Source organism: Amblyomma maculatum, unplaced genomic scaffold, assembly GCF_055883805.1.
Source record: "Amblyomma maculatum isolate TAMU_Amacu unplaced genomic scaffold, ASM5588380v1 scaffold_13, whole genome shotgun sequence".
Taxonomy (NCBI): domain Eukaryota; kingdom Metazoa; phylum Arthropoda; class Arachnida; order Ixodida; family Ixodidae; genus Amblyomma; species Amblyomma maculatum.
The window spans coordinates 5,151,708-5,164,627 of record NW_028146738.1 but is presented as its reverse complement, the minus strand read 5'-3'; the positions used below and the strand labels follow the sequence as shown (position 1 = coordinate 5,164,627).

Here is a 12,920-nt window from a genome sequence, read left to right as displayed (position 1 = left end):
TCCCAGAGTTTACCATTGCACTCTGATACCATGCAAGTATTTGACAAAATGGCAATCTTTGAGTGATGGAAATACAATTGCATGTTAACAATTTACTGCACAGACTCTAACAAATATATAATGTAGGTATTAAAATAATAAATTCACAGCTTAAAAACATATCTGTAATCTGTTAAGTATCATACTTTACCACATTGAACCAACTCTTCGTGTAACTGATGTTAAAGTTACGCTTAGTTTCATTTATTGGGCTTAACATCCCACAGTGACTCAAGCTACCAGAGATGCAGTAGTGGAGAGGTAGAAAATTTCGACCACCTTGGATCTATTAACAATCACTAACATTGCACAGCAGACGGGCACCTATGTTTTTGCCTCCATCGAAATGTGGCCACCATGGCCAGGATTCAATCCTTCATCTTCGGGTGCAGTAGTCGAGCACACTAACCACTGTAACTCCACTGCAGGTAGACATTAAGCTTAGTGCTCAAATTTAATCTCTTGTTTACATGTCTAGAATTGGATGTTACAACCAAAATAAAGTAAAAAGGAGATGTTTATGCTCCATCTGTTATGCTTATATGTACTGCAATGTTAAACAGTTCTACAGCAAATACTTCAATGCACACTCTTGCGTAGGCTTCAGGATGTCAACACAAGACTGAAGTAGCACATAATGAAATAAGCCCATTTGCATAGTTATCCGGTCATGAGAGGTCACCGAGTGAAAACATTAAACTCAGTGACTAGCACAGGCATAATTTATTTCACGTAACTGTACTTCAAGCAGGAGAAATCGTGCTGCACCATGCATTTGCATAACATGCATAACAAAGCGTGCGACACTGAGCTAGTCCTAAACTTTCAAGGTACAGCGTTGCAGCGTGCAACTTCAGAAAAATTTTTAGGCGTCTGGTTTGAAGAAACCATGTCATGGAACACACATGTTAGCAAGCTGGCAATAGAATTAAGCAAAACAGTTGGCTGTCTCTATAAGCTGAGAGAATTACTTCCAGTGAGGCTCAAAAAAGCAATATATTTTGCTAATTTCTACTCTCGTCTTTCATATTGCATTTTAGTTTGGGGAGTTACAACCATTGATAATTATAATAAACTCGAGCGGCTACAAAAAAAGGTGCTACGAATTCTTGAAAACTTTTATGGAAACCCTAGCCAGCTATCTACTTATCCCTTGTTTACTAAACATAGTATGCTTAAAGCAACTAAATTATATGATTACAAACTGTCTCTCTATATGCATAAACGTAACCTTCCCAATGATACGCACCGTCCCTTGCATGCTTACAGCTTACGCAGGAAACTAACGCCAGTGCCACATACACGAACAAATTATGGTCGGGCCACTCTTGACTACCGCATACCATCACTTTATAATGAACTTAAAGCCCACATTGACTTTACTGCCCCGCTTAACACATTTAGACACGAATTAACAAATTTTATGATGAGGCAATGAATAAATACTGCGATGTCATATTCATTTCTGATATCTGATGTGTGTATAATTCTTTTGATTTTGACCTCATGTACATATCCATTTTTTGACTGTGTTGTGAAATCCTCTGCGAGATGCTGCCTGTAGGCCCCCAGGGCCCAGTCAAGCTGTCTGTGACAGCTTTTTTCCTGGGGGCCCCCAACTTGTAGGTTGGAAATAAAGTGGATTTGGATTGGAATTGCGCAGCATAAATCTATAACCCCAGTGAGGATAAGCATGTACAGACACTTCATCTTGCACTGCCATGTGCTTGCCTATGCTGCACGCATACTCCTGGGACACGTTGTGGAGTTAGCACCTCGTCATGATGCTGGTCCACACATGACCCAGTGACGTGCTGCTGATCATGGAGGGAATGGAAGCAGCGTTTCAGCTGCCCTATTCTCCTACAAAAAAAAACATGGTGAGTGGGCTATGCACTGCCACTATAAAGTTGGTGACGCGCGTAACGCAAGTTGCTGCAGTCAAAGTGAATGCATATGCAGAATAATAAAACATTTCTCTCCATCATGAAGCATTTCAAATAAAGCCACATCTGCTCTGAGTAACCTGTGGTTTATGGAACTGACAGCTTCGTAATATTCTGTACATGGAATGTACGCTTTGAGCATTTCTTCTTCCGGGCAATCATACAATCTGTAAACGTGTCCGGTGCAATGTAATGCAGTAAATACCCTTGCACCATTAATGAATGGAAATATTTTGATACCTTCATTTAAGGAAATATATATCATGCTCAAATGACAAAATAATGTTATGATTTTCGAACAAATCTAATTGCTAAGTAAATATTGATATGTGTCATTCAACAAATATAACCTGACTGACACCCAACCATAATGTGTTTGCTGAAAAGTTCCCCCCCCCCCCCCCCGCCCCCGACAGGCTTGGCCAAAGTTATTTGACTGCAGTGTTTTTTCACTAGTAAACAAATGCGACATCAAAGTCAATTTCTTTCAGCATACATTGTTCGCTCAACAGCGCATGCAACTGTACAAAGCTGTTCGAACAACACGGGCATCCACAACCGGTCAATGCCCGGGATACCATGCAATCCAATATTTAGAATGTGCTGCGCACCTACCTTTCAATCACTGCTCTAGTGGTGCCGTGAGCTGCGCTGTATAGTTTTTCGCCGCACATGTCAACATTCTGGAGCCAAAGTCTGCATGGATAGCCACTGCAGCAGGATGCCGGCGTAAGTGCCCGATTTGAAGAGCTGAGCGAGGGTGCTGTGTGTGAGCCCTCGTGCGTTATATGTGCCACCGGGCCACTTTGCGACCACATCGAGGATCTGGCACTTGCTGCTACGACAAGCTGCACGAAGATGGAGTGGTAGAAATGCCTATTTATATGTACGCTTCCTCATACAGCTCATGGGCCTGGATCTTGACATGAGTGGCATCGATGGCGCTCATGATGCAGGGGAAACCTCCAGAAGCCCAGAAGTCGCCCATGCAGCCCGGCAGCTCATCCTGGGATGGCCAGCTGTAAAGCAGGAAGCCTGTATCACTTCTGGTGTGCATATTCATCGCTTACAGTTGCAGGCAATCATGTGGCGGCACAAAACCGAGATTAAATTCCACGCTGATGCTATAGCGCAGCAAGACTTGTCGTCCCCTACTCGATCGGCGACGTGCCGATGGGGCTCTGAAGAGGATGCAGTGCAGAGCACATGCCCTAAGTGTCCAAGGCCAGCTGCCGAGATGGATCTTCGCCACATTTTATGGACATGCCCAGGAATGCAGCAGTCAAGAATAAGACGACTACAAGAAGTTGGATCGACTATCGGCTAGAAAGGAGAAACATTTACACTTGTGGCAAATGGACAAATTAAGAGCCGGAGCTTGCTCTGATTCCTTGAAGAAAATAGACTGCATGATTTCCTTTAAGGTAAAAGACAACCTCATTCTATGCCACCATAGCAAGCCTTCAAAAAAAAAAAAACTTGTCGTAGATCCTGTATGATGGAAACCCCGTCGAGGTGCGCAATCGGTACTATAAACCTGACTTAGTAAACCGTTGTGCTCGATCAAGGCAATAAACGCTTATGACCGTAATAAGTGAAAACAATAAACGTTCCTGAAAATGTTGCTTTGCTGTCGCTAACGTCCGCTATGGGCCCTGTACATCACAACGACCGCTAAATAAAGGTATACGATTTAAAACACTTTCTTCCATTTCTTCCTGCCTTGACTCTACTGGTCAAGAAACATCACAATTAGGCAAAATGGGTGAAATGACAACGGCGGCTCTTACCGTGTCCAGGCTGCGGCGTTCCGTTTCAGTGCGACAATGACTCTTCTTACTGCCCGGCTTGCCGTCGACTCGTCCACGCCGACCGATTCACCAGCCTTTATGAGAAAGCCGCCGGTAGCAAAAACTTCAACGCCAGAAGCACCAGGCAGTATGAAGTTAACGCCTGACTGCGATGAGTCGGGCTCTGTTAACGGATGCTGATCCTGCCGAAGCGAGATCGCAGCTGAAATTCCTACTCGCAGGGATATTTCCTGTCCTTGAAAGCACGTTCACAAGTGGAGATCTGCAACGGGCAGCACGCGATACTGACGCTCCGCAGGCATTCGACGAACGAGAAAACGTGAGCGAACGCACACCACGCCGATATGATCTAGCCACCATAACGCCGATCAACACACAACGAGTGACCATCTGTTTAGTTTTACGGCCTCCCAAAACATGACGACGGGATTTAATGCAGTTTCGATTATTTTGTAAAGCTGCCGAGAAACGGCGCGCACATCCTTATTTGACAAAACAACGCAAGAAAGGAAAGGGGTTAAAACAAAAACAAAAACGCGTATATGAGCGTCAAGCCAAGCCGCTACGTGTATGGCGTTGCCACCTCTCGGTGAAATATTGCGGCAAACGTCGTGACTGCCCAGCTCGTTCATGGTCTTTGTGAAGGCATCAAGTCTATCTCGGTTGGCTCTGGATGTCTCTATGGCCAGCGTTCTTAGCTTAGATTTCCCTAGGGCTTACTTAAGTCGCTTGCACAAAACGTTCAGTGCGCGTTTAAGACTGCGGTTAAGACGGAGCCTAAAGACAGCGTTCAGGCCGTCTTAACTGCAAACTTTATTAAGATTCAAAATGGCTGCAGTGCGGCTGCTACGGCTGGATGCACATGATAGACCCCATCGAGCATGGAAAACGTGCAACTAAGTTTTCTGTGCCCCTTCGTGTTGATGCAGAGGTGAAATGCGTCCTCTCGTAGTTGTTTAGTGACTGGGAACTTGTGTCGAACGTTCTTCCGTTGCTCTTTGGACTGCCTTGCGAGTCGCGCTGGCTTCGTCGGCTTGAGGTGAGCTTGAACATTTTCGCCATTCTTTTGCGCGGGTGCTTTGCTATGATACCTCTCTCGTGTATTAAACGGTGAATGCAGTAAAAAAAATAATAATGATAGTACGCGGAACGTAGTAATGCTCTTCATCACAGTTTTGTTTGTGCTATGATACCGGGCGATGCAGAATAATTGATGGTGTGTTTCCGAAGCCATTTCTTGGTTGCCGTATTTGTCGTCGTAGTTGTTGCGACGCACATATTTTTTTCGTTTTCCCTGTTGTGTGTACTGGCACCGTATATCCCACGGGCGCCTTTAATGGTGTGACTACGTCTAAACGCGGCACGAGCTGCCGGTTTCAAACCTCGCATGAGTCTCGCTTGCTAATCGCCTGTTTCTTTCAGCTCAGTGTGTAAAATGGGGCGTGCAGCCCAAACATGCGTTCGTACCGCTACATGTAGGTTCCATATCAAGAGCAATTGAAACGTGTGTCACAAGTGAAACACGTACGTCTTGTTTCCAGCTGTCATTCTCCGGAGGATGGGCCTGGCGTGAATACATCAAAGCTTTGGGAGGCCTCCAACGCGTCGTGGGCGCCATCCATTGCACTCTCTTCGAGATCCTAGTGCTGGGCTGCATCTGAGAGCGTGCACAAACCAACTGATCGTCTTCGCATTAGTGCTTCAGTGATTTTGCGCTGTTCAAACAGCGCTTGTTCTGCCATCTCAGGTAGCAGCTCGCAAGTAGCCCATCTATGGTTGGATGTTATACGTCCCACTGCTTTTGGTGTCAACACTGTGTGCTTATTGTGTGGAGCCGGGACGTTCACAGCGTCACCAGAAGTGAGACTAGCTGCAGATTGTTTTGATTGCTCATGTGTGCTTGGTGTCAGCACCATGTGTTCAGTGTGTGCAACTTGGATGTTTACAGTGCCGCTAGAGAAGTGAGACCCGTTGCACCTGTGCTGTTGGTGTCAGCCTTGTCAGCTTTGTGTGGTGCCGAAACATTCAGTGTCAACACATGTGAAGCTGCAGCTGCCAATGTTGGACTTCTAACATATCTAGCAAACCTTAAAGTTTGCTGTATCAGGCTCCAGCATATTTAAGCACTCACTTTTGTGGAGACAATTGGTGGAGTCCTGACCGGCCTGCTTTTAAAGTGTGATTCACAAGAATGCAGATGTTTGCAAAGTGTTTATGCAATTAAAAAGGCAATTGCATTCATTTATAGCAAAGTATCAATACACTGTTTAAAATGTATTACTGCATTTGCAACTTTTGGAACCCTTTCATTATCCCGCAGAGTTCACATACTCATACTCCTGTATCCAATGTGAGCAATGTGTTTTGAATACTGATACTACCTGTTGCTGCCAGCAGGTACGTTATGTGTTTGCCAAGAGTGTGAGAGAGGTTTCCAACTCCCTTGAATATTCTGTCCTCTGTCTTGAAGACCTTTTTCTCAGGCTGCATTACCACGATAAAATTGTGCTGCAACAAAATCCAGCTCTGAACCATGGCTTGTCCTTTATGTATTATTTATTTATGTATTATGTTACTGTGAAAGCTACTGTGGCAATCAGCAAAAGACGATAAAGACGCAAGCGCAAAAGTTAAACTTATCCGTGACAAACTGACAGTAAATGGTGTACCCTATACCTGGAACATGGAAAATAACAGTCGTGTTAAGCTGAGCAGCACTCGCGGCAGCTCATCCGATAAAGACCACTGACAAATATTCAATAAGGAACTCAGTCTGCTAAATGTTAATGCCCGCGGTATTGTTAATAAGCCTGAACTACTCGAATTTTTGTCAGTGTTGCATGAACCGCACTTAATTGCTGGCACAGAAACTTGGTTGCACGACGACGTACAAGACGATGTTTTTTTCCACCCTACTATCATGTTCTCAGAAAACACCCAAAAACAAGAGGTGGTGGCGTCGCCTTGTTAATTAAGAAAAGTGTAACCTACAAACATCTTCATCCCATAGATGACCATGACAGTGTATGGTGCACATTATTTGTTAAGAATACCGCATTGATAGTTGGCGTATTGTACAGGCCCCCTGGTAGCTCTATTGAACTTTTTCAGAAGACGGATGATTATATTGCCAATAAGCGTAGCAGAATAGTACTGTTGGGTGACTTCAACCTGCCAGGTGTAGGCTGGGAATTTTGAATCCCGGGAACAGTAGAAAAATTGTATGCCGATTACATGTTAGAAATAATGGCTAAGCACGGTCTTATCAGGTGGTTCTAATCCAGCAACTCGAGTGCAAGGGCAGAGCAGCGGAATACTGGACTTACTTCTACCAGGCGGTATTTTCTAGTACGACGTAACTATAGAGGACGGAATGTCTGATCACAGTTGTGGCGAGCATTTGGTTGGATAACAACATTACACGCAACAAAAGGGTAACTGCTTATAACTTTAATCATGCTGACGATACCGCAATACTTGACAATTTAGAGTTTACACTCGACCGAATCCCCAATACTAGAGATGTAGGCACTTTATGGACATATTTAAATCTATTGTTCATGACTGTATGGTTCAACTTACACCCACTAAAATCCGACGAGTAGAAAGACCCAGTCCATGGATAACACGTAACATAATTCACTTAAAACAAAAACTACGGCGTGCACGGCAAAAAATTTTAATAGACATGGTTCTTATTGTTAAGTTTAGTATGCCGGTGCGAGAAGAGCTACAGAAAGCTAAAAGATTGTATTTTTCTACCACATTACAAGCATATTTGCAAAGTTCTCATAAGTTTTGGCATTGCCTATCCGGCTCTAAACCTGATTTGAATGGTGTCGAGGTGGATGGAAATATCTGCATTATTCCATCCATAATTGCTAACGCGTTTAACAGTTTCTTCAGCTCTGTCTTTGTCCCAAGGCTTGCCGATAGTACAACGGTAGCAATGTATAAGGCCAACACTGATTTTAATAAGGATCAAAACATTGTTATCTCTAAAGAAGCAGTGTTGTCTTCATTACTAAAGATGGACCCGAAAAAGCCGTCAGGTCCCGATATGATACCTAATGAATTCCTCGGGCATTATTGCGAATGGGTCTCGGAGTTCTTGGTGAAGGTTTTTACTGTATCTCTGCGTGAATGTTCTGTTCTGAGTGATTGGCTGCTTGCGAGGGTTACTCCTGTTCATAAATCGGGTGAAATTATCTTTTTATATCTATTATATCTACTTCCTGCAAACTACTCGATCCTGTTTTAGCTAAACATTTATTGGACTTTCTCAAAAATAACAATCTGTTTTACCCCAGGCAACATGGTTTTCAACGTCGCTTATCAACAGTAACTCAACTTATTGAATCTGTTTGTACCTTCGCAGCAAAGAAACAGATAGATGTTGTTGCATTAGACCTATGTAAAGCATTTGAAAAAGTGTGTCATAATAAACTGCTTAAAGAAATGCATGCATATGGCATTGATTTGCAGATTATTAACTGGGTAGCGCTTACCTTTCCGACAGGAAACAATTTGTCGAACTAGCCGGCGAAATTAGTCTGAACAAAGTATGATTGTTGTATGAAATGGGATATGCCAATCAACCCAATGAAATCTGTTGCCATAACCAGCAAGAAATCTCCCCTACTGTTTACCTATACTATTAACAACAAATTAATATACTTAGACGTCGCAATTACTGAAACTTTAAATTGGGACGTACACATTGATCAGATATTTGGTTCAGCTCAACGAAACCTTGGCTTCTTAAAACGTAAGCTGGAACACTCAACACCTGATGTTAAACTTCAAGCATTTAAAAGTATGGCCCGACCTAAGTTAGAGTATGCAAGTATTATATGGGACCCACATTGCCAGTATCAGATCAATAAACTCGAGAGGGTGCAACGATTAGCCTTGAGATCTACAATTTCCGCTTACCAAAAAACACAGTCAGTGACTGCTCTACGCATCCAAGCTTGACTACCTGAACTAGCCACATGTAGAAAAAATAGCGCGCCTCAAGTTTCTTTATATGCTCCGTGAAAATAAGCTTAACTTAGACTCTACTTTGTATATCCAAACCCCAGGAAGATTATCAGCCCTTACTAATCCCTCATTTGCCATCATCCTGCACACACCTAGAATTGGCGTGTTTAAGCACTCGTTCCTTCCGAAAACCATTGTTGAGTTTACCAACCTGAACCCCAACATTTTTTATAACACTAGCTCAGCTGAGGCTTTCGAGTAAAAACTAGAATTGTATTTCTTGTAGTAATGTTCGTGCCTTTCTTCTGTGTTTTCTCTTTATTTCCAACCCTGTAACATCCCGTAAGACTTACAGTGTTGTAAATAAATATATAAATAAAAATGAATGTCAGTGTTGGCCAAGAAAGTGTAGCAAAATGGGCTTGTAACGGCACACACAAGATTGGTTTGCTTCGTGGGGTTTTGTGCCCCACAGTGACTCAAACTATGAACGGCATAGTGAAGGCCTCCAGAAATTTCGACCACCTGGGGTTCTTTAGCATGCACTGACTTCGCACAACACATAGGCAGTATTTGACACTTTTGGCATGTGGTACTCTCCCTCATCTCCTTCATGGATCACTCCCTTGTCGTGTCGGTGGGGCTTGCGAAACTCGATGAAGTCGTGAGCTCTGCTGTGTAGGGCCACCCAAGATAGACAGGTCACGGCAGAGAGTTCTGACAAAATGTGATTCACTGGAGAAGGTTATGGCAACCCACTCCAGTATCTCCTGCCAAGAAAACCCTATGACCAGTCACAGCCAGAAGATCAAATCAGTCGATATTGTCGACCATAAACCCTGACTGCTCATTGCAGGGTCAAATTCTAAAGTTAAAGCTCGGCTACTTTAGTCATCTGATGAGAAGAGACGAGTCGCTGGAGAAAGATTTGATGTTGGGAAAGGTTGAGGGTCACCGGAGAAGAGGTAGGCAGCGAACGCGATGGTTAGATGGCATCCTCGAGGCGCTGCAGATGAAGTTATGTGATGTTAGGAAGATAGTGAGAGACTGGAAAGCGTGGCGCGATATGGTCCATAGTGTCACGAAGAGTCGGCCACGATTGAACTGAACTGAACTCTCCCTCATAGGGGAGACACAGGAAAATTACCTAATGGAATGTGAACACAGTGTGAGAGTGGGAGCTATGCAAGAACCCCTCTATGATAACATCAAGACAACCAGTATAGCAGGGTAGCTAAATCACTATTACAATTACATAATAATGAACAATTAATTGCTATACAGGTTGGACATAAAAGTTGCCAAGTTTTACGTGGGTATTCATTCTGATGAAGGAATCGATGATCAAAAGTATGAGTTGTCCTCACACCACAGAAGTGAAGAAAAGCTTTCAATCACAATACATAAAGTAACATATTTCATTTCCACTATCATCGCCCTCACAAAATGGTGCTTCATAAGGTGCTACCGTACGTTGCATCGGGGGCTTTGCTTTTCGGTTGCATTTTTTATATTAATGCAATTGTTTTTATACAAGGTGCTGGTACTACCCATGACTTCATGTACTCCCGCTCGGCCTGTGCCATACAGAACGCTGAAAACCGTCTCATCTTTATTTGCCGTTGGCTCAGGCTTTTTCAGATAGTAGCATCAAAATATTTTACATGACAAACTACAATCCTTCAACATTCAACCCTTTAAGGCTCACGATCTTTTTAAATTGCTTAGTTTTTCTTTAGGTTATTGAGCAGGCTGAGTGCATGGAAACAATGTGCACAACAGGCTATTTTGCTAAGATTCTGTATCACGATATATTAATTGTTTGTACACATTTCCTTGCGGTTGTGCTATGCCGCACTTCACTTCCAAATGGTCATCATTGAAATATTTGTGTGAATCAAAAAAGGCCAACAATTGAATGTAATGATTGCAATATGCCAAATTTGAAAGCATTTTGTTCCAACACATTCCTGCTTACAGAAATTTAAAATATTTTGGCAGAAAAATAGCTCGATTGTTGTACGGCAGAACAAAATTACATGCTGTTCGTCACGTCAGCTCTATAAGTGCAGTATCGTCACTTGTCTAGCATCTTAATCTTTGATTTTGCTATCAAGTGAAAGCCTCCAACAAAGCCTCCAGGCATGAGGTTTTCAGTGCTGTCAATACCTTTAATGATTACAGCAGGCAAAGTAGGTCACGGTCACAACACCCAATACCAATAAATGGTTGTTGACGTATTTATGCACTCTCCTTCTTACCTGATTTCATTAGGGACGTTAAATACCTTTAATGAAAGTATATTCTTTGTCCCTGCTAATATCTGAACACTGTGATTCTTTAACTGCATCTGCACTAGCAGCTCATATTGACAATGGGTAACCTATTACTTGAAAGTAGATGGGATGCTATAATTTTAATGGGGTGTTTGGCTGGGTTTAAACGAAAGTTCAGGAAAAAAAAGGGGGGGGGGACATACCCACCAATATGGTGTACAGAGAAATACCGCAAGGCAGTCTTTTAGGCCCCCTTCTTTTTATTCTCTACATTAATCATCTTGTTTCCATAGATTCATCTGCAAAACACATTATTTACGCTGATATACAAGTCTGTTGTCCTCTGGTCACCCAGGCATAGAGCTATCCAGTCGGGCTAACATAAACTTGGAAAAAATTGAACACTGGGCGTGTCCGAACAGTCTAAAACTCAATGACAATAAAACAAAAGCAGTTCTCTTCCATTCCAGAAATAAAGCAATCGAGCTTTATCAATAGTACTCAGTCGCACTAAAATAGAAATTGCTCACTCTGTGAAAACGTTAGGCATGTACTTCTCAGAGCACATGACATGGGATGATCACATAGAATATTTAGTCAACAAACTACCACGCACAATAGGTTCTCTACGCCAACATTTCCCAGTATTTCCACTTACCATTAACAGTATGCTTTATAATTCACTCTTTTCGTCACTTCTGAACTTCTCCTTGCTATTACGGGCAACAACAGCAGAAAACATTACAAAGTTAATACTTCTTCAAAAACGTACAATAAGAAATATTGCTAAAGCTTCTTACCTAGAACATACAGGACCAATATTTAAGCAGCTAAAAATGGGTAAAGTAACATCTTTGTATACCTAGAGGCTTTTATGATTATATAAAAAACGCATAAAAAAAAAGACAACACACTAACACTCATATCAGCGCTTCAAGACAACATAAACACATACGACACCCGTAACCTGGAGCATTTGCACGTTGCAGCATGCCGGACGAACTATGTCAAGCAGATGCTTCGCTTCTGGCTTCCTACCATATTAAATCAATAATTTGCTTATAATGATCAAGATTTCTCGCTTCCTCCCATTAAATTAATCCGCAAAATGTTTCTATGAATACATATTTTTAAATTAAGTGTTCTATCTTGCTGCGTGTCTCTGTAATATTTTTATATAATTTTCCTAATCTACCTTGTGCTTTTTTGTAATCTAATTATTTCTCTATTCATTAATTATTCGTTGCGTAAGCGCGACTTCTCTGCTGTTAAATGCCGTCACACACAGGGGCAGCCGCCCCGTCAAGCTGCTCTTCGAAGCAGCTTTTTAGCGGCTGCTCCTTCCCTTTCCTTGTATTTAAGTAAAAATAAAGTATATTATATTACTAATATTAAATTGCTGTTTTGTATTTCACAATGTGATGCATAGTGCACTGAATCTTTCAAGAGGTACCTGTGTAACATTTAGAATATTGCAATGCAATTTTTATTAAATACTCTAGAATAAAATTTCATAAACATGAAACATTCCTATTCAGTGGTCCTTGTTTCGAAATGCTGACAGTTAATATTAAGACTCTTTGTGTTCACTGACTTCAGTCTACTGCATGTTTATTTTTCAGCCATTCTATGAACATCTTTGCCCATGTCATTGTGCAAGTGCATGCAAAATGTTTTCAGCCTGCAGCAAGAGGCTCATGCTAGTTGGTCACTGTGTAATAAGGCCAGTGCCCAGCAAGCATTTGCATGCCTGTTGCTTATGTTGACTTCTTTTTTTCAAAATTAATTTTTCTCAGTAATTTCCTCTTGCAAAATAAACAGTTTCCTTCGTTAGTTGCCTTGTTTTCAGCCTCCATAATTTCTCA

General features: G+C 42.2%; 1 long non-coding RNA gene across 3 annotated transcripts; it reads right to left on the bottom strand.

The window, feature by feature from the left end:
- Positions 1-2,767: 2,767 nt before the first annotated feature.
- LOC146172129 (uncharacterized) lies at positions 2,768-12,103 on the bottom strand. Of its 3 annotated transcripts, none has more exons than XR_014702601.1 (5): positions 11,856-12,103; positions 11,714-11,768; positions 11,263-11,354; positions 3,776-4,058; positions 2,768-3,004 (listed from the first exon to the last, which is right to left on the bottom strand). It is a non-coding gene; the product is annotated as an uncharacterized LOC146172129 (long non-coding RNA). The 3 variants fall into 3 exon arrangements; XR_014702600.1 differs by having other exon boundaries at positions 11,259-11,354; positions 11,856-12,100; XR_014702602.1 differs by lacking the exon at positions 11,263-11,354 and having other exon boundaries at positions 11,856-12,099.
- Positions 12,104-12,920: the final 817 nt, after the last annotated feature.